Source organism: Haemaphysalis longicornis, unplaced genomic scaffold (genome assembly GCF_048455015.1).
Source record: "Haemaphysalis longicornis isolate Haplotype H1 unplaced genomic scaffold, Haemaphysalis longicornis Haplotype H1 scaffold_3, whole genome shotgun sequence".
Lineage (NCBI taxonomy): Eukaryota > Metazoa > Arthropoda > Arachnida > Ixodida > Ixodidae > Haemaphysalis > Haemaphysalis longicornis.
The window spans coordinates 20,109,722-20,131,047 of record NW_027526335.1 but is presented as its reverse complement, the minus strand read 5'-3'; the positions used below and the strand labels follow the sequence as shown (position 1 = coordinate 20,131,047).

The following is a 21,326-nucleotide window of genomic DNA, read 5'->3' as shown; positions in this document are numbered from 1 at the left end:
GTTCTTCGCAATTCATTTCTTTACTTCTTCCCTGTCTCCACTATCGCTCATTTCTGCGGACATTGCGCGACGGTTCTGTGCAATAACACCAACCCTAAAACAGCAGGCAATGCGCACGCAGTCGACATGAAGGCAAGATGACGCAGTTGACAGCGCAGAACGCCACACCACGCCAAGAAAAGTGCGTTCAGGAGTGCGCGTAAGTTCATGGAGTCGATAGTTGTACAGCATACCGTCTTGTCAGGTAGCATAACAAAGAGAGAAATAAAACTAAGTCAGAAATAAAAATGATGTTCCGGGACTCGCAGCACCGCCAAAATGTTTTTTTTTAAATGCGAATGCATTTATTAACCGGGGGTTGTCTTGCTCCGTTGGCCGGCGTGCGCCTGCATTCCTCCAGCGTGAGCGCACGTGAGCGCGCGCCTCGTAGTTCTGCCTTCGTCGTCGTCGTCGTCGTGCCGGGAGTTGTCTTGCTCCGTTGGCCGGCGTGCGCCTGCATTCCTCCAGCGCGAGCGCACGTGAGCGCGCGCCTCGTAGTTCTGCCTTCGTCGTCGTCGTCGTCGTCGTAAATGCGAATGCATTTCTTAGTCGGGGGTTGTCGTGCTCCGTCGGCGTGCGCCCGCAGGTGTTATCTCTCCGCGCTCCTCCTCGCCCCTAGCAACAGCTGTGGCGCGCCTAGCAACCGGAGCAGGTGGTAGCTCGGGCGGGAGTAGCGGAGGGCAAGGGGAGAGGACACGCCCGAGGGAACTTGATATCGCACGCCGTTGCCACGTCTCCCGTTCGAGACACGTCTCCGTACAAGGACTTGTACACCCTTGCCTACACCGGAGACGGAGTATTTGTGGTGACCGTGTACCTCGCGCCCAACCTCGCTCGAGACGCCGTTGCCGCGCAGCTGGACGCGGCTATGGAAAGTGTGCGCGTGCGCTCCAAACCCTCTGACCCCATAGTCTTGGTTGGCGACTTCAACGTTGACGTGCGCAAGAAGAGTGGCGAGTGGCTGGTCGAGTGCATGCAGACCAGGCACTCTATGCATTGTCTCTCTGCCGGCTTCGACACGTGCCCCACTACCATTCACGGGAGTTGCATTGATCTGGTCTTTACGCGAAACTGTGACGCGCGTATGCTTCTCAAAGACCCTTTGACCGTGCACTTTAGCGATCATAAGGCAGTGATTGTGGCCGTCAGGTACAACGATAACACAAACAGGTGCTGATGAATAAATGATTACGTTCACACTCTCGTCATTAATTACGCCATTACTCGCAACACACTCATCGGTGCACCCAATGCATTCGCATTTCTGCACGATTCCCTTCGGGGAGGTGCGGGGGAATTTTTTTATATTGGACTTTGTCACAGACCCATGCATCATATTTTGTGTGTGCGCGTGCGTGTGTGCTCGTGAGCGTGCGTGCGCGTGTGGGTGTGTGCGTGTCTTGTGCGCTGAATAAGGAGACGAACCACGCACCTTTCACACTCTAGGAACACGCCTTTGGGGTAATGCCTGAGGCGAAAACATGTTAGGCTAAGGATTCATCCTCATCAGCCTATCTACGCCCACTGCAGGGTGAAGGCCTCTCCCATTGATCTCCAATTATCCGGGTCCTTTGCTAACTGCGACCAATTTATCACCGCAAACGTCTTGATCTCATCTGCCTATCTAACCCTCTGCCGCCCCCTGCCACGCTTGCCTTCTCTAGGGATCCACTCTGTTGCCCTTAATGACCAAGGGTTATCTTGCCTTCGCATTGCATGCCCTCCCCACGTCCATTTATTTTTATTAGTTTCTACTAATATGTCCTTAACACGCGTTCGTTCTCTGACCAACTCCGCTCTCTTCTTGTCCGTTAATGTTACACCTATCATCTTCCGTTCCATTGCTCGCTGAGTCGTTCTCAATTTAAGTTGAACCCTCTTAGTGAGCCTCCAAGTTAGGATTACACATTGGCTTAGGATTACACATTGGCAAGTGCTACGGGTAGAGAGTGGGCACTGTTTCAGAAAGAGAGAGCGAGAGAGAGAGAGAGAGAGAGCGAGAGCGAGAGAGAGAGAGAGAGAGAGAGAGAGAGAGAGAGAGAGAGAGAGAGAGAGAGAGAGAGAGAGAGAGAGAGAGAGAGAGAGAGAGAGAGAGAGAGAGAGAGAGAGAGAGAGAGAGAGAGAGAGAGAGAGAGAGAGAGAATAAACTTCAATTAAGCTTTTCTCCGAAAATAGCGTGTAAAGTCGGCCATCGCCTGATGAAAAATCCATCATGATAAATGTTTCGGCTGCAGTATTTTTCGTCCCATTAATGCGACTGTATATTCCTGTGATGCCGACTTACATTGTTGTAGAGACGCACTTTGATGGGTCATTCCGCCACCCGAAACCTTCACAAACGGTTTCATTGTTAGACACTCTTCGCAATCACACTGGCATTACGCAAGCTCGTGCGTCTGCCGTTACGTCGTTATTTCAGAAAGTCGTTAAAACCGCATCTAGCCTGGCGAACAGCACGTCGAAAGAGCTTGCTTGCATTGGGGTCAGTATGTAGTATATACACATTCATTTTCGTGCATACGCCACTGCAAATTACTTCTGCCGGAGCTTCAGGGTGCACCGGGTTTTGAGAATTGAAGCATATACGGCATGCCGTAGTAGCTAGCCCAGGCTGTGGCCGCACCGGCAGATAAAAATCGGCAGCCCAATGGCGCAAGCGGAGCCAAAATTACTTCAGAAATTACAGTTCACTTGCTTTTGCGCAATGTCGTTAGAAAACGAATGCAAAATTGCAAAAAAGAAGAACAAATGATAAAAATCAATCCTTGTTGGCACGTTGTTTATTTTTGAACGAAGCATCCATGCAATCGCTCATGCAGAAAAAAAAACTGCAGTTTTATTTATTTATTATTTTTTGCGTGAGGAACGAAAAAAAAAATAGCATGCCTGTCCAAGTAAGTTTCCTGCGCCAGACGCTTCTCGTACCATGTTTCGTAATGTGGGCCACTCCATTCGGTCGACGTGGCGCAATGGCCTCGTAGAAGGAAGCGAGAGTCAGCTTCGAGTTCGTCAAGCCGTGCCCGTGTTGCTACCGCCTAGCCTACCGCTGCTTGCCAGCTTCGCACACATGTGGCGCCGCACGAAATGAGCAGACTGTCTGCTCTGAGAGTGGCTGCGACGACGACAGCGTGTACCTTAATTTATAATCTAACGATGCTTGCGATAATACTCTTTAGGTGTTAAAGACAAAGACGCTAACTTTTCGTAATATGGGTCAGGGAGGTTTTAAACCGAGAAGGAACCTAAGTTTCCGTTTCTAAACAACGAATCCAGTAATATAGTAATTTTATGTTGATGTCGTGTTTTACTTGATGTTCCTGTTCCTTGTGTAATTCTCTTGACGTTTTGATGATGTTGAAATCAAGTGTTGGACGGAAACCCACCTGGCCGGGGAAACGCATGATACAAATTAAATACAGACACCGACCACGAGTGTTTATGAAACGTCTTTTTTCGTTTTATAAACACTCGTGGTCGGTGTCTTTTTTTAATTTTTATCTCCTGATGATGTTGTTATAATGTTCTTTTTTTGCCCTTCTTACTTGACTTGTTGACGTATACATAACATATGACAAGTCATATGTTATGTCTCCGTCTAAAGTTGTTTTGTTATAATTTCCACTACAAGCCTTCCTTACCCAATGCCCTGCTGGGCCTGTAAGGTACATTAAATAAATAAATAAATAAATAAATAAATAAATAAATAAATAAATAGGTTTACCGTGTGTAATCTCGGTTTCGTGAATTCTAAACCGAGGAAGGAGTGCCTGAACTTACTCAAAAGATGCAAATTAGACATTAATAAACATGATTCAAAATTGACAAGAAGAAAGCTTTTAACTGGGCGGCTTCTTCAGTACCTCTCTGTTAATCTGAACAACACCCCCCCCCCCCTCCCCACCCCACTCGGGACACGTCAACAGAGCAACCACTTCTTATGCTGCTCCGCAGTGTGTGAGAGATTATCATCATCATCATCATCAGCAGCAGCAGCAGCAACAGCAGCAGCAGCCTGCTCAGAACCACTGCCTCTCTCCCTGACATCCAACCACGCCGGTCCTGCGCTACTAGAGTCCACAGTTTACCCCCGAAGTTCCTCTCTTCATCCCTCCATCATCATGTCATCAGCCTTCCCCTTCTTCTATACCCCTCTATTGGTATCCGCTATGTTATCCTGATTGTCCACCGGTGGTCGGTTCGTCCCAATACATGGCCAGCCCAAGTCCATTTCTTTTTCTTTATTTGAACTATGACATCGTCAAACCGAGTTAGTTCTCTGATCCAAGTAGCTCGTTTCCGGTCCCTGAGTGTCATTCCTAACATTATTCGTTCCTAAGTTTGCTTTCTAGTTGTTCAGCAAGGCGCCAAGTTTCAGCCCCGTGTGTCGTCACCACCAGAATGCACTGCTTGTAAATTTTTCTTTTGAGTGACAGAGGTAGCTTTTCTTTATCTGGGAGTACTTGCCGAGTGCTCCCCAGCCCATACCTATTCTGCGCCGGATTTCTCTCTCGTGGTTGGGGTCAGCACTAACCATCTGTCCGAGGTAGTTACATTCTGTTACTTCTTCTAACGTTTCGTTTCCTAAGCTGAAGAAGTTGTTCTTGGCATGCTTATTCCCCATTAATTTAAATTTATTCACATTTATTTTTAGCCCCACGGCCATGCTTTCTGATTGTGGTTCCTCAAGCATATCTGCATGTCCGGAACCAAAAAGAGACGCCGACCAGTCCAAACAAAACGTACTGGCGTTTCGGCTTCCAGCACGGAAGCCCTGTTCACAATGAATGTATCACCAGAAGTGGGTCGTTTAAGTGGGCTTGAGTGATCGCTGCATAGAGCGTGCGTAGATCTGGTTTTGATTTCCGTCATTACGATTGACTGTGTTAGATGTGGTCTGAATGATTAGTTATTCCAGATGAAGCCGTGAGGCTGTAATTTTTTCTGTTGCGACGATTCTTGCGTTGTCCCAATCAATATTGTGGTCATTCATGACGGAGTGTTGGCTAAAGCATTATTGCGGACGCTCTTATTCTTCACGTCACGGGCATGCTGCTGCAGACGATTCTTGTAATTTCCTGATTCCCCGATATAAACACAGCTGCAGTCTGCGCAAGGTATCTGGTATACCACACCGTGGAAACGCTCCTTGGCCGTTGGAAAGGTAAGCCACTGCCATGCTCAGGTGCATACTACGGAAAAATGGCTAGTTTAAAGCTCAGCTGGCCAAAGAGAAGCTGGCCACAAGAAGCTGAGCTTCTCAGCTGGCGCTCAGTTGGCTAATTTGAAGCTCAGCTCGCGCCACTCCGTCTAAGCGGATCCACCTTGAGGAGGAGGAATAAACTTTTATTAAACAGCAAGGTGCTGGTGTCAGGGGCACCCGCCCGGTGAGAGGAGTCCTCAGTCCAGGACCCCTTGGAGTCTACCGGCCTTCTTCGCTCTCTCGACCAACGTTTGCTGGTCGGAGAGAGAGAGAGATCAAACTTTATTTAAAGCGGCCCATGTCCGGGCTGCCGAAAATGTGGTTCTGGTGGGCCTGGAAGACGTTCAGGTGGGAATTCCGCAGGTGTCAGGGCCCCGCACGTGGGCAATGTGCCGGGCGAGGCGAGGCCAAAGGATGGGGCGAAGATCAGGCGGAGGAGCGGCCTAGTTTTCCCATGAGTATGGAATGTGGGATGGTATAAGGTGTGGATGAAGAAAGTGAGGTGATTTCCTGGCGCGAGGACAAGTCCAGTAGGTGTGTTTAACGTCGGGATAGGCACCACACACCTGACAGTGGGGCGTGCCATCTCGGGTCATGAAATAGTGAAGAACGAGGTCACAAGGGAGGGAGAGAGTCTGAGCCTGGCGGATGTAAGTGCCTTCGCGGCGTGTGAGGTCAGAAGTGGGAGGAGGAAGATTGCGGCGGGATCTGCGAAGGTCCTTCAGCTGTTGCCTCCGGGCCTTGCGATGGGCGGCGCGTTCTTCCTTGGGGCTGTAGTCCTGGGGCCAGGGTTGAGGGTCGCTCGGGTTTCGACTTGCACGAGCAAGGGCATGAGCTCTTTCATTCCCTACAATTCCCTGGTGTCCGGGGACCCATTCTAGAAATACGTGCAGGTGACTGTGGGCTGCCATGTAGCATGTCAGCTCGTGATGAATGTGCGCAGGTAAGGAGTTAGTTGTGAATTCTCTGAGGGCAGATTGACTATCCGTGCGGATGGTAATTTGGTCAGTTGAATGGGGTTGCAGCATGATCGAATCAGCAATGGCTTGAATTTCAGCAGCTGTAGAAGAAGGTACATTACAGTGTTGACGGATGGTTTCTTCACGTGGACCTGCCGTGACAGTTGTGGCCATGTTGTCGGTAAACGTGGCGTCTGTGTAATATGTGTCATGTGATGGGCTGGAAAGATGGAGGGCTCTACTTCGGCGCCTGCCGGAGTCTGAAGACGGGTCCATGTGGCGTGGGATGGGCTTGACCATTAATCTAGGAATTGGTCGGAGAGGTCAGAACTGGTCAGCAAGATGGCTTGCGACCCTGATCCGTCTCTGGGAATCGTCAAACCCAGAATACGCAGGTGCGGTACGTTGGGGATGGTTTGTCCATCGATGGTACTGTAGGGTCCGGTATTGTGTCCGCGTTCTTTTTGGATAGCCGTTTACGGAGTGTTAAGTAAGGTTGATTTTTCAGGGGCACACTGGAGGCCTCGGGCGCGTAAGTACTCCTGCGTTGTATTTATTGCCTCTTGTATGGCCTCTTGAATGGAAGTTTTTCGAACGTACGGTACCGTTTATTTACATTTCGGCTTTTGGCTGCAACTTTACCAAAAATGCCCTAGCGAGATGATTTCACCTTGGTTCCATCGAGAGGCCGTGGTCAAACTATCGGAACAGCAACTCGATAACGCGAGTATGGCCTTTGAAGGTTGGCCTTGCCGTGGAAGTTAGCTAGTTTTGTTTTGCTTACGTGTGACTCAGCGCGCGCGGCCATCCGCGCGCCGGGGGAAAAAAAGGACACATTTATAACTGCGAAGCTATTGGTGCTACGAGGTTAAAATCTGGTACAAAGGTGCTCTAGAATTGTACTTGCCATACTTGACTGTGCATGCATTTCTATAGTCGTAGTTGGCTGCATGCGCCGTGTGAAATGTGGTGCCGTGTGGGCGAATGTGTGTCTGTAGCTGTCAAAACTCCACCGTGTTTTCTCTGGGCTTAAGGAGCTTAATGAAACTATGTTCCTATCACAAGTCCTTAATGAGTAAAAATGTGCCCGTATCTTTTGAAGCAAAGCTTATATGGCTAGTGCTTCATGTATTTTTCATGTCCTAACGTAAACCCGGGAGGCTCCACGTGTCTTTGTAGCGCGAGACGTTGGAAAACGATCGTCCTGCCGTTTGTGCTATTGGCTAGCGGTCATAACCAAAGTCGCGCGCTATTCCAAGCATGGTTTGGACCTCAAGCTTACTCGTGAAATCACTTTGGTGTGCAGTTTGAGTAGATTGGTTATCTATGGGCGCCATTTACAAGATCAAAAGAGTCAAAATAAAGGTGTGTGCTTGCGTGTATGTATGCATGCATGCATGTTTCTTTCTTAGGGGTGAGCGTCGTCAAAGCTCCGAAATAAAATTTGTTCACACCTATCACCTAAATTCTGTGTCAACTCTGTTAGGGGGGCTCAGAAACCTTCGCTGGCCATCCACCTACATAGAGTAGATAGGATCATGATTTTTGGAACGCCTTGCGCCCTGATATGTGGGTTATAATAAATTCTCTTTACCCCCGTCTGCATCCCCGAGCGCCTGGCCACCAAGCGAGGCAGCCCGGAGTGCGAGAAGAAAATTAGATGAAACAATATATTTGTTCGCTGCATTTACGTGCTTTTGAGGAGAAACAAATCGTTTGCTGTCGCTTGCGATTTCGTAAACGTTGTGAAAAATTGTTCGCTCGTTCGTTCGTTCGCTCTTTCGTTCGTTCGTTCGTTCGTTCGTTCGTTCGTTCGTTCGTTCGTTCGTTCGTTCGTTCGTTCGTTCGTTCGTTCGTTCGTTCACTAGTTCGTTCGTTCGTTCGTTCGTTCGTTCGTTCGTTCTTTCTTTCGCTTATTCGTTCTTTCGTTCGTTCGTTCGTTCGTTCTTTCTTTCGCTTATTCGTTCTTTCGTTCGTTCGTTCGTTCGCTCGCTCGCTCGCTCGCTCGCTCGTTCGTTCTTTCGTTCGTTCTTTCATTCGTTAGTTTGTTCGTTCTCTTGCTCGCTCGCTGAAGCAAAGTATGCATCTACTTCGGCGATATACATCAAATTCAGGAAGAGCTCATCTCCGATAACGGTCCACGTGGTGCGATTAGCATTCTTGTGTGACATATTTGGGGTTAGCAACTTAATTCACTCCTCCACTCTTCCGCTATACTTTCGCCCTTTCCTGTCTGTTCCACGCCCTCCAAAAACAATACCTCCCTGCACCCTTACGCTCTGCTTCTCACTTTGAAGGCCAAATTCCCGCTTTTGCGGGTTCTGGGAGCGTCGAAAGAACGGTTGGACAGACAAACTCGGGCACACCAAAAAACTTTATGTAAGAGCCCAAGAATGCAAATCGGTTTAGAGCCATCCGTATTTTCACTTTTAGCAGCCTCTGTAGTGTCTTTTCCACACAAGAGCAAGCTGCATTTAAGTTTTGATACCTGTATAAAAGAAGGCTAGCCATGTGCATAAAATAGGAGGCTTAATGTCCGACGCTCTGAGTTAAACTTCCAAGCGCGACGTGCAGCTTCTGAATTTTAACAGCTGCGACACAACCAAGCGCCCACTCCCAATTTCGTCGCGATTACAGCAAAACTTTGGACACACGCCTAGCTGTTGGGTATTTTCCGCTCATTTCACGCGTGTTTAGACACGAAAGTATAAAAAACCAACCACTAAACGAAATTTTCTCTGCAAGCCAAGGCCATGTTTGCCCAAGCGCTACCATGGCGTATGAAAGTTTGAGAACAATGCGAAATTTGGCGCTGTGCATCCGTTGTTACCGTTTTGAATTATTCATCGCACCCACAAAGTTCTGCCTCGCACAGCATTTTCTATCACTCAAATGTTTTCTAGCGTTCCTTTACTTTACTTTCTTTTACAGTTTCTTTTTCTTTTTTTGCCTTGAGGCGAAGCCAGCCAGCAAGAACACGCAGTGGAGAAAACATGGTCGAGGCAAACCTCTGCATATAAAGCAAGTGACGCCGCTGAGAGCAGTGCAGCCAACAGAACTTAGTGTAATTTGTAAAGTCAATATGGCTGCGTGAGAAGCCGGCCAGCAGGCTCTTCTTGCTCTGCTGTGGATGCGCGGGAAAATCAAACTTGAAAACCAAAATATATATGAGAAAATGAACTTTAACAAAGTGCTGCGCGCAATTTCTTGCTTGCGTTTCGAATACTGTTTGTGCTTTTAAATGCGGACGAACGCAAAATTGGGGCCCCGCGAATACACAGCTCATGCGCGATTCCTAGGCATGCAAAATGCATTGGGTTTTCTCTTCTTGAAGATGTTTGAAGAAAAGGAAGGAAAAACTTATTTTCTGTTTTGTGTTTTCCTTCGAGCACCGTACTCGTGAGCCTTCGCGCGTGCTGTTTCAGTCGATTTCGTCCCCTGAAAAATTGATGCCAGGGAAACGACTTTTTTTTTTCTGTTATCCTGCCAACGACGTCTCCTGGCTACTCTCTGTAGGACGGAATATTTTATTAGGTCTATTTTCTCCCCTCTGTTTTTGAACTACAAACCGATAGCCATCCCAGCAGAGAACGTTGTATTTGAAGTCTACGTAATTCCAAAAGTTTGCATTCACACATTCAACAATAGGTCAAAACACCCGCCGCGATGGATCACTATCTAAGGCGTTGCGCTCCTGAGCACGAGGACGCGGGTTCGATTCCCGGCCGCGGAGGCCGCTTTTCTGATGGAGGCGGAAAGCGAAATTGGCCGCGCGTACGAGAATTCGGCGCGCGTTAAAGATCCCCAGGTGGTCAAAATTAATCCGGAGCCCTCCACTACGGCGCGCCTCATCGCCTGCGTTAAGTCGGTGCGTTAAACCCTACAATCAAATAAACAGTATGTCAAATGCGTAACATGCATCAGCAGCGGCTAGCCGAAGGTTCCTGGTTTGCGTTATGCATAATCGGGCACCAAGACTGAGCTGTCGAAGATGAAATGACGAGATATGTATTTATTTGAGCGTTTTTTCATTCCATTCAGCTGGTTGTTTCTCCCACGCTCTGGTTCATGCACCTCAACGTTGCCTTGAGGACAGCATATATTATCAATTAAACTGTGAAACAGCGCTTAAATGAAGGCAGTTAGAGAAGACACAACACAAACTGTCTTCGTTTAAGCGCTGTTCCACAGTTTAATTATGAAACCACTGGCCCAAATAGTTATATATTATCAACTTCTCATTTTTGGAAATACTCTGTTATCAGCGTCAGTAAAATGCTTTTCTGGCCGGCTAAACATTTTCGCTTCACCCGGATGGATAAGCCTGAAATGGAAAACATGCGGTCCCGTGCTGTTTACCCATTCAGGCGTGAGAACAAAGTATAGGAATGACCGACTCAGAATGCGCATCCTACACTGTAGCTCTTGACGTTCTAGCTCCCCCTGAATTCCGAGAGCGAGTACTCATTATTTTGTGATTGCCTGCAGCAGCATTCAAATGATACGAGAAAACGTCTGGCTCTTTTTTTATTTATTGGGCTAGACATTTATCATCGGAACAATGCATCAATTCCATGAATGTTGAATGAAAGGATATACAAATGTAAAAAGCCAGTTTCACGTTTAAAGAATTCATTTCATACTAAACATTCAATTATATTTGCGCTTGCTTCGGCTTTCCACCATTCTACTTCTACGCAATCGATTGCCGACCGACCTGCATTTCGACGCGAGTGTTCGTGACATCCGTCGTCCGGAACGTTTCTGAATTACGGAGTGTAACGCACGGAAGTAATCAGTCGCAGCCAGTCCGGAAAACACCTCCTACTTGTAAGACCTAAACATACCTGTTTGGCCAACTTCTCAGCCAAATTTGGCTACCTCTTAGCTACATTGCTGACGTTTTCTTCACCGTTTGCTAGAATAAAAAAAATCTCTCTACAGTAGTACTGGGACAAGGACATCAGCAGCTCCTATTTTCTAGAGGGGGTGTCTCAGCGCGTTGAGAATAGTTCGAGCAATTACCTTAAACACGAATGCGTGTTTGGCGTCGGAGAGCTGCCCTCACCGGACCGACCATTGCGGAATGCCTTTGCATTTAGGATTTCCCAATGGGGGACGCGTGTAAAACACCTGTCGAAGGGAAACCCTTTTATTTCATGCGCAGCTTTGGTGGTGTGGTCAGTTAACGCCACATTTCTGGCTGGCACTGAGGCCGCTTTCGCCTGAAGTGGAAAGTTAAAAATCTCAGAAAAAAAAATGTTCTGTTTTGCTGGTGTTACAATGAGTGGCTTTCGCGTATTTATATATCAGGCCTTATAAGAAAATTCAGTTTGCAGGCAACATGAAGCATTGTATCCAGTTTAATTAACCGAATTGGGACTTATAAGTTTGGCGTCCGGAAAAACAGTATTTTTAATTGTATTGATATTGCGCTCAACGTGAATGTGAACGCGTGTCGCTTGCCATTGTAGTGTACGATGATTTCAAGAAATAAAAATATCTTGTAGCAACAAATTAACGGCAGAAAAAAACGGGATGAGGACTCCTCAAATTTTCTTCCCGATCATGAACCACATAGTTTGCGCCAATGGCCTGTTAGGTCATAAAAACATGTGACTAAAAATTGCTGAGCAGAAATCGAAGCCAGTATTTTCCTGGTGTGTGCGGTTTAATCAAGTGCTCCGGCAAAAACGCCCAAATTGCTGCTTCTCCCCACAGAGTTGCTATAGCATCCGAAGCAATCACCGTGCTCGGCAGAGCACGGAACCGAGCTGTCCCAAGTGTGTTCGACTCCCGTGGGAGAGGCGGATGTTACCTGCCTGGCTGTGGAGGCGTCTGCAAACAAAGACCGTTCGCGACAGTGTTCCCGGCCAATCCGGTCCACGGTTTAATAATCCCGATAATAACAAGAACCCCTGCGTGCGTGATAACAAAAGCGGAACTCTTCCGTACTTCTTGCACAAAACCTTGTTGCGGGCTTTCTTACATAACTGTTTTTCCTGGCATCGTTATTTGTTACTTCTACTCATCATACTCTCCTTCTTACCGTTTCTTTCCCTCCTTTTCCTCGCTTACCTCAACCCATTCCCTCTTTATTATGTGGCATGGCGACCTGAGTGAAGGAAAATAACAATAATAATTAATCGTAGCCGGTGCTAGTTCTAATGAAGGGAATATGAAGATATGCGCCAAATTTTGTGCCCGTGGCTTGCGAAGAGATGGACCTGATTTGTGAGTGATATTTAGTGTTAACATGTTCGCTTAATAAAAAATGGCGAAGCCGCATGAAACGGCTAGTCATAAATGAAAATCAGGCATGGCTGTAATGCTTTGTTTCACTGTTTTTGCACCTGCCTACTCTGGTCAGGTTGTGAGTTTACCCAATGATCAGCCAATTGCAGAACTTTATTTAACGTTGCGGGTAACTTTACGAGACATTCATCCCTGGACTCTCACTGGCCGATATGCATGCTGCTTATAGGACTTCTCATTCTCTAAACTTGGATAAGATTGGGATAAGTTCTGGACTGTGTTGCGCGTCCGCACTTAGGTCATCCTGTCGACAGCACCAATCATAGCGCCGCCAGTGCAGTATACTGATAAGATGTCTACTCCCGGGATGGAGAAGTTGAAAACGTCGATACACGGAGCAAATGTTTTGAGTTAGCTCTATTGGTGATAAATAAAAACAAATAGGCGGCGACAGTGGTACACCCCGCTCCATTTGTAAAGACCCCCAATTCAAACGCTTCGCAATTTTCGCTTGCGCATTGTGTATCGATTTGGGCAAAACTTCAGATGGGATGAAGTCGCGAGCTCAAACCTATTTCGAAGTTGTCGCAGTTGAGGCTGATGTACAGTCTCGACGTTCCAAATGCGCCTACCCTGTGCCTTTTGTGCCACATTTATAACCCAGCTCAGGGCCATATTTGAGAGTAATGGAACTAGAAAAAAAGAATAACTTCTGCCAATATTCAGGCCCACCTGTGCCGGAAGAATGAAAACAAAAGAAAAGCGACGACGTACGCGGAAGCATTTATCTTCGCAGCCAGCCGACGTAGCTCGGCAAGTCTAACGCGTTTTTTTTTTTTTTTTTTTCATTTTGGAGGTGCATTATCAAGATCGAGCACCTGACCTGTACGGGTCTAACGCTGTGTAGATGTGAACTAGGATCACAAAATTTTATTGGAAGTATAATCTACACTTCTTTACGACAAGCAATAAAGCAGCTTAAAAAAGAAAGCAACACGACAGGAATATCCCCTATATACACTACCATTAGCAGTCTCTAAAAAAACCTGCATAAGACATGCAATTTTAAAAAAACGCTGATATTTTATACTCAAACGTGTGTCCTTAAAAATCGTGAAAACCAGGCCGGCTTGATTTTTGTATCTAGAGTTTAAATAACGTACCAGGCGGCCGGGGCCTTACATTTTCCGGGAAGTTTAAAAGGTCATAAAGCAGACTACATTTTTGAAAACCAGGTCTGGCAGTACAACCAAAGGATTTCAGAAAAAAAGCAAAAAGTTGGCATTGAACGTGTGTCATCTGGAATGCTTCTCAGGTTGTCACCGTGGTTATATTAATCCAAAAATAGCCCCGCTCTTTACATTGACAGTAAAAGATAAAACGGGAGCAGGTGCGTCCTCATTCAGCCGATTCCCAAATTTTCTCCCGGCTGGGATAGTTCCGTTACGAGAAGGCTTTTTTCTTTTGTTTCTCATAAAAAAAAATTGTGAATTAAGTTCGTTCTATCTTTATAGCTCCTCTGACATGACATCCTTAAGATTTTCTTTTATGATTTTAGTTTTTCTGTGCGCGTTCTTTCACATAACTTCCTTTTGGAATCAACCACGCTGGCTCTTGCGTGCTAACATGAACTGTCGCTTAGAGGAAAGGTAAGTGGGGCCATGGTTCTTCCCTTCGAGATTTCATTTCAACAACAACAACAAAAAAAAAAGCTGGTGGACTGCTATAAAAGGCATGCTAGAAGGTTATACACGGTTATTGATTAATTGATTATGAGGTTCGACGCGCCGACGCTACACAGGCGATGAGGCGCGCCGTAGTGTAGGGCTCCGGATTAATTTTGACCACCCGGGGATCTTCAACTAGCGCCGAAATGTCAAAGACGCGGTTCTTTCCGCTTATCGCCTCGTCCAGAAACACGGCCGGCACGGTCGGGAATCGAACCCGCTTCTTGGGCTCAGCAGCACAACGCCTTAGCCACAGAGCCACTGCGGCTGGCCTACACACGGTGGACATGCTATACATAGGAAAGGCAGTTGTAGCGGCAACCCACGGCAGGAATTCCTACACAAAGTCCTTTTGGATACGTGATTACTTGAGACGCGAGCACACCTGCTTAGAGAGTAAGCATATTTATTGTTTTCTAGAAAAGGGTCTTTATGGTGGTCTCTTCATTCCAGAAGTCAATTGGCACGGGCCGCGTCTTCTGCCCTCTCCACCAACTTGCGCTGGACGTGTATGAAAGAACTGCCCAAGGCGCTCTCCCAAAGCTCATGGTGTAGAAGGTATTGGGCGGATCGAGTGGGCTACGTGTACAGCCGCCGACCAAATGAAAAAAGTGTCCCGGATTCCCCGCGCCACAACGGAAGATACGGAGGGGGAGGGGGGGGGGGGAGGGGGGGGGGGGGGGCTTATGTAGTGGTGTCTGGTTGAGTGGGGTAAAGTGTTAGTTTGCAGGGCACGAAGTATTCGGTCGTGGCCATTGGGCAGTTATTTATGCGGTGGGGCGTGCGTTTGTCTCTGCAGCCGATAGTGCCCGGTAATCTCCTGGTACGAGACCAGAGGAAGCGGACGCAGATCTTCGTCTTCGGGTGCTCGGCCGGTCAACTCTCGAGCTTTGAGACAGGCAATCTCGTTCCCTGAGACTCCTGTGCACATTAAAGTGCCTGTTCTCCCGTGAAACATGCACCCAGTGCATCACGCTGGCAGGAGAGAAGCAAGAGTCCGTGCTATCTTAAGGCACTATGGAAACCATTCTGGCGTGGCATACACGGACAAGGCCCTTTATCCTCAGTAGCAACAGCTATAAGCCAAGAGCTCCGCACCAGCGTATCACTGGACCCAGCCAACCCCCTACCCACCGAGGAAGCGGCCGTTGCTTTGGCGCTTACCCTAACTCAAGTTGGGGCAGTAAGTGCCGATTCTCAACAGGCTTCTCGTAACTTCTCCTGCGGCCGAATACACAAGACTACACTTAACATTGTACACCAGGAGCCACTAGCGAGAGCCGTCAAGGCAATCTGGGTGCCTGCGCACCCGCTTAGAACGCAGACTTTCTGCCGTTTTCATTTTCGAATTGAACAGGGCGGAGCGAATTGGAGAATGAATGCACCTGCAGGACGCCGACATTCCTCAATATGCCTGCAATTAGCCGAAGCGTCAAACCATTCGCTTATGAGCATGTCCGTCGCGGCAGCCACAGCTCTATAATGTTAATCATACTTCTCCCAGAATATGTACTTTTCGCATCCTTCTGAGACCAGAAAAAACAAAAACAAAAAAAAAAAAAACATGTATCTGTGCCATAAAAACAGCTTTGCTTCACGCGTTTAACAGGTAATGGCATTCACGACGTCGTTGATTACAGAACAAGTGTAAACGATGTCAAACAATGGAAGCGTTCTCAGCCGTATTGTTATTTTGCAATTCAAAGAGAACATACGCTAGTTCACATACTCTATGAACGTTAACAGCATTTCTACATTCCAATCCGGTAACTCCAAATTTTATTTATTTATTTATTTATTTATTTATTTATTTATTTATTTATTTATTTATTTATTTATTTATTTATTTATTTATTTATTTATTTATTTATTTATTTATTTATTTATTTATTTATTTATTTATTTATTTGCAATGCTGCCAGCCTCTTTTTGAGAGACCATAGCGCGTGGGCATACATGAGCAGGCATGTGCAATAAAAGTAAAAATAACTCGGTAGGTAACGTAACAGTGGTGATAACAAGAAGGCAATACAGGTGCATCGTCTATAATTTTTCATGGATAAACATTATTAAGAGATTACCCGGACTGACAAAAAGGAAACATGCAAATCTTTTCGTACGGCTCGGTATTTAATGTCGACCAGAAATTGAAATTTCCACGACTCGCAATCTCAACTAACATAGGACGGAACATAACTAGGTCATTCACATGCGTGAGTGGGGCGTTTCGATCAAATCCCAGCAACAAAGATCGAGCAGAGAATAGTTTCGGTCACTTCTAACAGCGGAGATGTATCAGGCTACCTTTCCGTACAGTTATTCTAAGCCCACACAGCGAAATTCCGGCTCCGCGTATCTTTGACACGCGAAGCACTCTTTAGAGGGAGGTGTAGAGTTATTGCGGCAGGCGCCCTAACTCGGCAATGATTACGGCGGCCCGACAAACTATCCACCTGTCACGTACAGTTTTTCCTTTTCGATTCTATTCTCTCCCACTGTACTTCCCTCCCCCCGCACTGCGTTGTATTCAAGTTTACCCTATGACTGAGTACAAGAATATCCGCAGTGTATCCTTCCCTCCGCACTAGCAATTTACAGCGACAATAACGAAAGAGAACGTAATGCCGTAACAAACATGGCGCAGTTAACAGCCCTTAGCTGCCCCGCTCAATGTAAACGGTACGGAAGTCCACATAAGAGGATTGTTCGCCTGAGAACAAAACGGAAGCAGCACAAGGAGATGTGTGTGTTCACGGCTGCGGTCCGCACACGCCGGCAAAAAAAAAAAAAAAAAAAAACTACGGCGTGTTTCAAGCGGTCGTATTAACATCACAACAAAATGTAACACAACTGCTTTACTTGAATGGTTTGCTCTGACGCATACTGGCAAACAGCATTTCCTTTGTTTGGGTATTTCGATCGTCAGGAGAGGGGACTTAATAAATTTTGCGTGTTGATTACGCCCCTCTCGTTATACAATTTTTATTATTTGACTTGCTTAAGCTTTTGTGCTCTCACCTTACCAATTTTGTGCGTGTCTGTGCGGTACAACTTTGCCCGCGCAGCGCGTGATTATTTCTTCTACGCGACCTAGATGGCTTTAATGAGTCATTATCCGGTGCTTTAGCGGCATGTAGAAGCAATAAAGATGATGTCAGCGGCAATGGCTACGGTGGAAAGGGGGGGGGGGGGGGGGGGGAGTGCGCCGCCCAGTGCTGGCGGTTTCATCAAGGGCTGGCTAGATTTTTGCCACAAAGTCTTGCGGCTTTATAAATGTTTTGCTTTTATATACCAGGCGACGAAGTCATATTTCATAAATGTGAGGCGGATACAATATGCCTAATAAATATGTTCTATTAGAATAAAAAGTGTAGTTCTCTTGCTACGCATGTATGGTTCCACATAAATTAATTTAAAACTTGCGCAACACAAAGATATAATAAATATATAATCATGAGTAAGTGTAGGCTAAAATATTACTTCGATTACGTGCAATCACGGACAAATGAAATGCGAACACGAAAATGCGAACCAGAACACACAAAAACGCCGTTTGTGAAGGTTCAATAATGGCACGCTATTGGTATTATTTGGAAAGCCGCATTTTCCAACTTGGTTACTGTAGTTAAGCCACGCGTCAATTTGACGTGCGTGGAAAGAAGTCGCGCTATTTGTGTGATCCGGTTCACGTTTTTGTGACGGCGTTTCATTTGTCCATGACTAGACGTACTAACTTCATCAGCCTGTTTTTTTGTTGTTATTGTTCTTAGCTTTTGTTTACTTTTTCCACCATCGTCGTACCTTCTAATCTTGAATGACGCAGAAGACAGGCAGTGCATTATTTTCAGTTCCCAACATTGAATGGATTTAAAAAGACACCATCATCCTCCTACCTTTTCTTTTTGACCGACGTAGAAGACAACCAGTGCATTATTTTCAGTTCCCAAGATAGAATGGACTTAACAAGACGTTTGGATAACGAGATCCGTCCGGTCTGGTCCGTCATGTAGCACAAGATTCCCCTGTAAAGGCTGCTCTGCCTCAGTAAAAGAACTATTGTAGAGGAGTCATGCGGCAGAAACAAGCTACGGTCATTACAAGGGAAAGCTTAGCGTTTTGCTTTTTGCTAAACATCTCTGCTTTAATCTAATAGAGTTTTCCCTTTTCCCTAAACTAAAAAAAATGCGCGCCTTAAGTAGACTATGTGAGTCAGAGAGGACATTTCTGGCTGTTAATATAAAATTTGCAATACCTAAACCGGTAATCGGGAAAATATAGAAAGAGTGCACACTGGCGCAACCACGTTTCCGTCTCTGTTCTTTTCCCCCTCAAACTTGTGCACACGCACGTACGCGCTTATTACGCCCAAAGGTAACCTTCTGGCGAGCCGAGCTCCCCACGTCTGTACAGCAACTGTGTGGGTGCTTCTGCGTGTTCGTCTGCGTATACGAACTGCCTTTTTTTGCTTTCAGTTTTTTGTTTTTCAGCGTGTTTTAAACATTTCCATTCCCTTTATTCGCAGAGCTCAGTTCCAGCTTCGCCGGTGCCGGATTTGTGTTGGTTTGTTTTACATTTACTTTTCTCCCTGAGTTTCAAATAGAAGACGAAACTAGACGGAGAAGCTCAGTCCACCTGTATGTCCTAACTAACCACGCCCGTCCCAGGAGAAACAGAGAGAGAGAGAGAAGAGAGAGAAGAGAGAGAGAGGGTGTGTGTCGGGGGAAAAGTAAAACGAGGGTTAGCTTTCTCGCCAGTCCGGGAACAAGTAGTTATGCCAAAGTTAGGCATGAGCGGTCACTCCCGCAAAGAAAGAAAGCTAAAACTAACTAAAACAACAAAAATAAGAAAGAACCCCTCCAATCTGTTCCTGCACGAAGGCAGCATAGAAAACATAGAAAAGAAATTTACAGCGCCAGGAGCTTAAAAACAAGAAGATTTAGGGTTTAGTTTGAGTTGCGAAACAGGGACTGAGACAGGTATACGGTGGCGTAAAGAATAAAGTGGAGTTAAAATAAAATGCAGCGTGGGAGGCCGACCCCCATTGCCAAGGTTGAAGTTTGTATTTTTAAGCTGAGTGGTATGTGCATCATTGGAATAAAGGGGCGAGTACCACATAAAAGCTAAGTACTTTGCATGATGAATGTACCACATAAATAGAACGGGGAGAGACGTTGCAACAGCTCTCGCTATCGTTAATGGGTTCGGCGCCAAAATAGCGAAAATTGAATAATATCAGTTCCCATTTCCAAGCTGAGCATACGTTATCGTAAGGAAAAGCGAAGCGATCATTCATACACGCACGGGAACCCTTTGAGCGTATTACTGACAATGGTTTCAAAAATGTAAAAACTTGAGAACATGCGTTGAATATGAGTAAGTTCATTTATTTATTTATTTATTCAGAGTACACCTACGGGCCCTCTAGGCGATCTAGGCGAGGGTATTACATGGGGGGGGGCGAGACAATCATACAAAAATACGGACAAAAATACAAGACGCAGTATAACCAGTAATTAGTTGAAACGAAGGAAAGAATCCATGGGTATAACCTACAGCCATACTGCGTCGTACAATCGTTAAACAATCAGATTAGTTGGGAACATAACGCGTAAGAGCTCAAGAATTTGAGTGACGCTTTTTCGACCATAATATTGACCGAAAAAGAAGAATATATAACGTAAAAACAGAGAAAGGAGAACAGAACCAGTGGCAGCGTTTCCAGATATCAAGAAAATGAAAAACTTATGCAACCTACTACTACAATTTATGAAATACAAAAAAAATTCTTGTTGGTGTCCATAGTGTGCAAGAGCTGCAAGAATTGATTGGAGTATTTTTCGGTGGCAAAATGTGCTGGCAAGTCATTCCACTCAACAATGGTGCGCGGTATGAATGATTCTGCGCAACGAAGTGAATGACATTGTGGGCGTTTAACTTTGTTGAGGTGATCCCGTCGTAGAAACAGAGCAAGGGGCTTTCAAAAAATATTTCACGCAGTGATGAATGGTTATAAAGCTTGTGAAAAAGCTAAAAGGCTATAAACGCGCATGTTTCCGGTGAAGGGCATAATCCACTAGTTCAGCATGGTTTTTCAAGTTAGTGACGCTGGAGAAGGAAGAATAATCAGAGTAAATAAACCGAGCAGCACGGTTTTGCAAGGATTCAATGTTTGATATGATGTAGGTTTGATGAGGGTCCTAAATGGCGCTAGCATACTCTAGTTTAGGGCGAATTAAAGTGGTGAAAGCAAGCTTTTTTAACTGTGATGGAGCCTGTTTTAAATTACGTTTTAGCAACCCAAGCGAACGGTTAGTGCTTGCAAGAGTAAGTTCGACGTGATGCTGCCATGTTAGATCCTGCTGAAAGGTAAGGCCAAGGTATTGTAAGAAGATGTGAACTCAAGTGGCTCATTATTCAAGGAGTAATAAGCGGGAATACGGTTAGTAGCGTTAGTAATGGACATAAACTTAGTTTTAGAAACGTTTAGCGACATCAGCCAGGTTGAACAGCAGAGGTTAATTTTGTCCAGATAAGATTGCAAGGTTGAACGATCGGAATCAGACGAAATGGTACGATATATTACGCAGTCATCTGAGAACAGTTTAACCTGAGAAGATACAGAGTTGGGCAAATCATTAACATAGACAAGGAAAAGTAGAGGACCAAAGACGCTTCCCTGGGGGACGCAGGACGTTACCGGAACAGAGGAAGAATTTACATTCACAGCGAAGGTGAATTGGGACCTGGAGGATAGGTAAGCTTTAATCCATCCAAGAACGTCCGGGTGAAGGTAAATTGTGCTATTTTTAGTAATAATCTGTGGTGAGGAACGCGGACGAAAGCTTTAGCGAAATCCCAAAAAACCGCGTCGACCTGGTAACCGGCATCCATGGGTTTGTGAAGATCGCGAACAAACCCAGCAAGTTGTGTGTCGCAGGAATAACCCTTACGAAAACCGTGCTGATAATTAGAAATGATGCTATGTTTTTCCAAGTAGTTTATGACTTGACTGTGTATGACATGCTCCATGAGTTTACATATGGTACTATTTTGAAAAATGGGCCTGTAATTCAGCGTGGAAGAGCGTATGTAACCGATATAACCGATATAACATGATTCCCAGGTGGTCTAGGCAAATCCGCATCC

At 46.0% G+C, this 21,326-nt stretch overlaps 1 protein-coding gene and 1 long non-coding RNA gene across 2 annotated transcripts in view; one reads left to right on the top strand and one right to left on the bottom strand.

Moving 5' to 3' along the window:
* Positions 1-21,326, bottom strand: part of LOC144174089 (uncharacterized) — a 187,755-nt gene that overhangs the window by 90,677 nt on the left and 75,752 nt on the right. The window lies entirely within an intron of this gene.
* The window catches only part of LOC144174092 (uncharacterized), a 200,040-nt gene that overhangs the window by 174,299 nt on the left and 4,415 nt on the right, over positions 1-21,326 (top strand). The gene's annotated exons all lie outside the window — the stretch shown is intronic.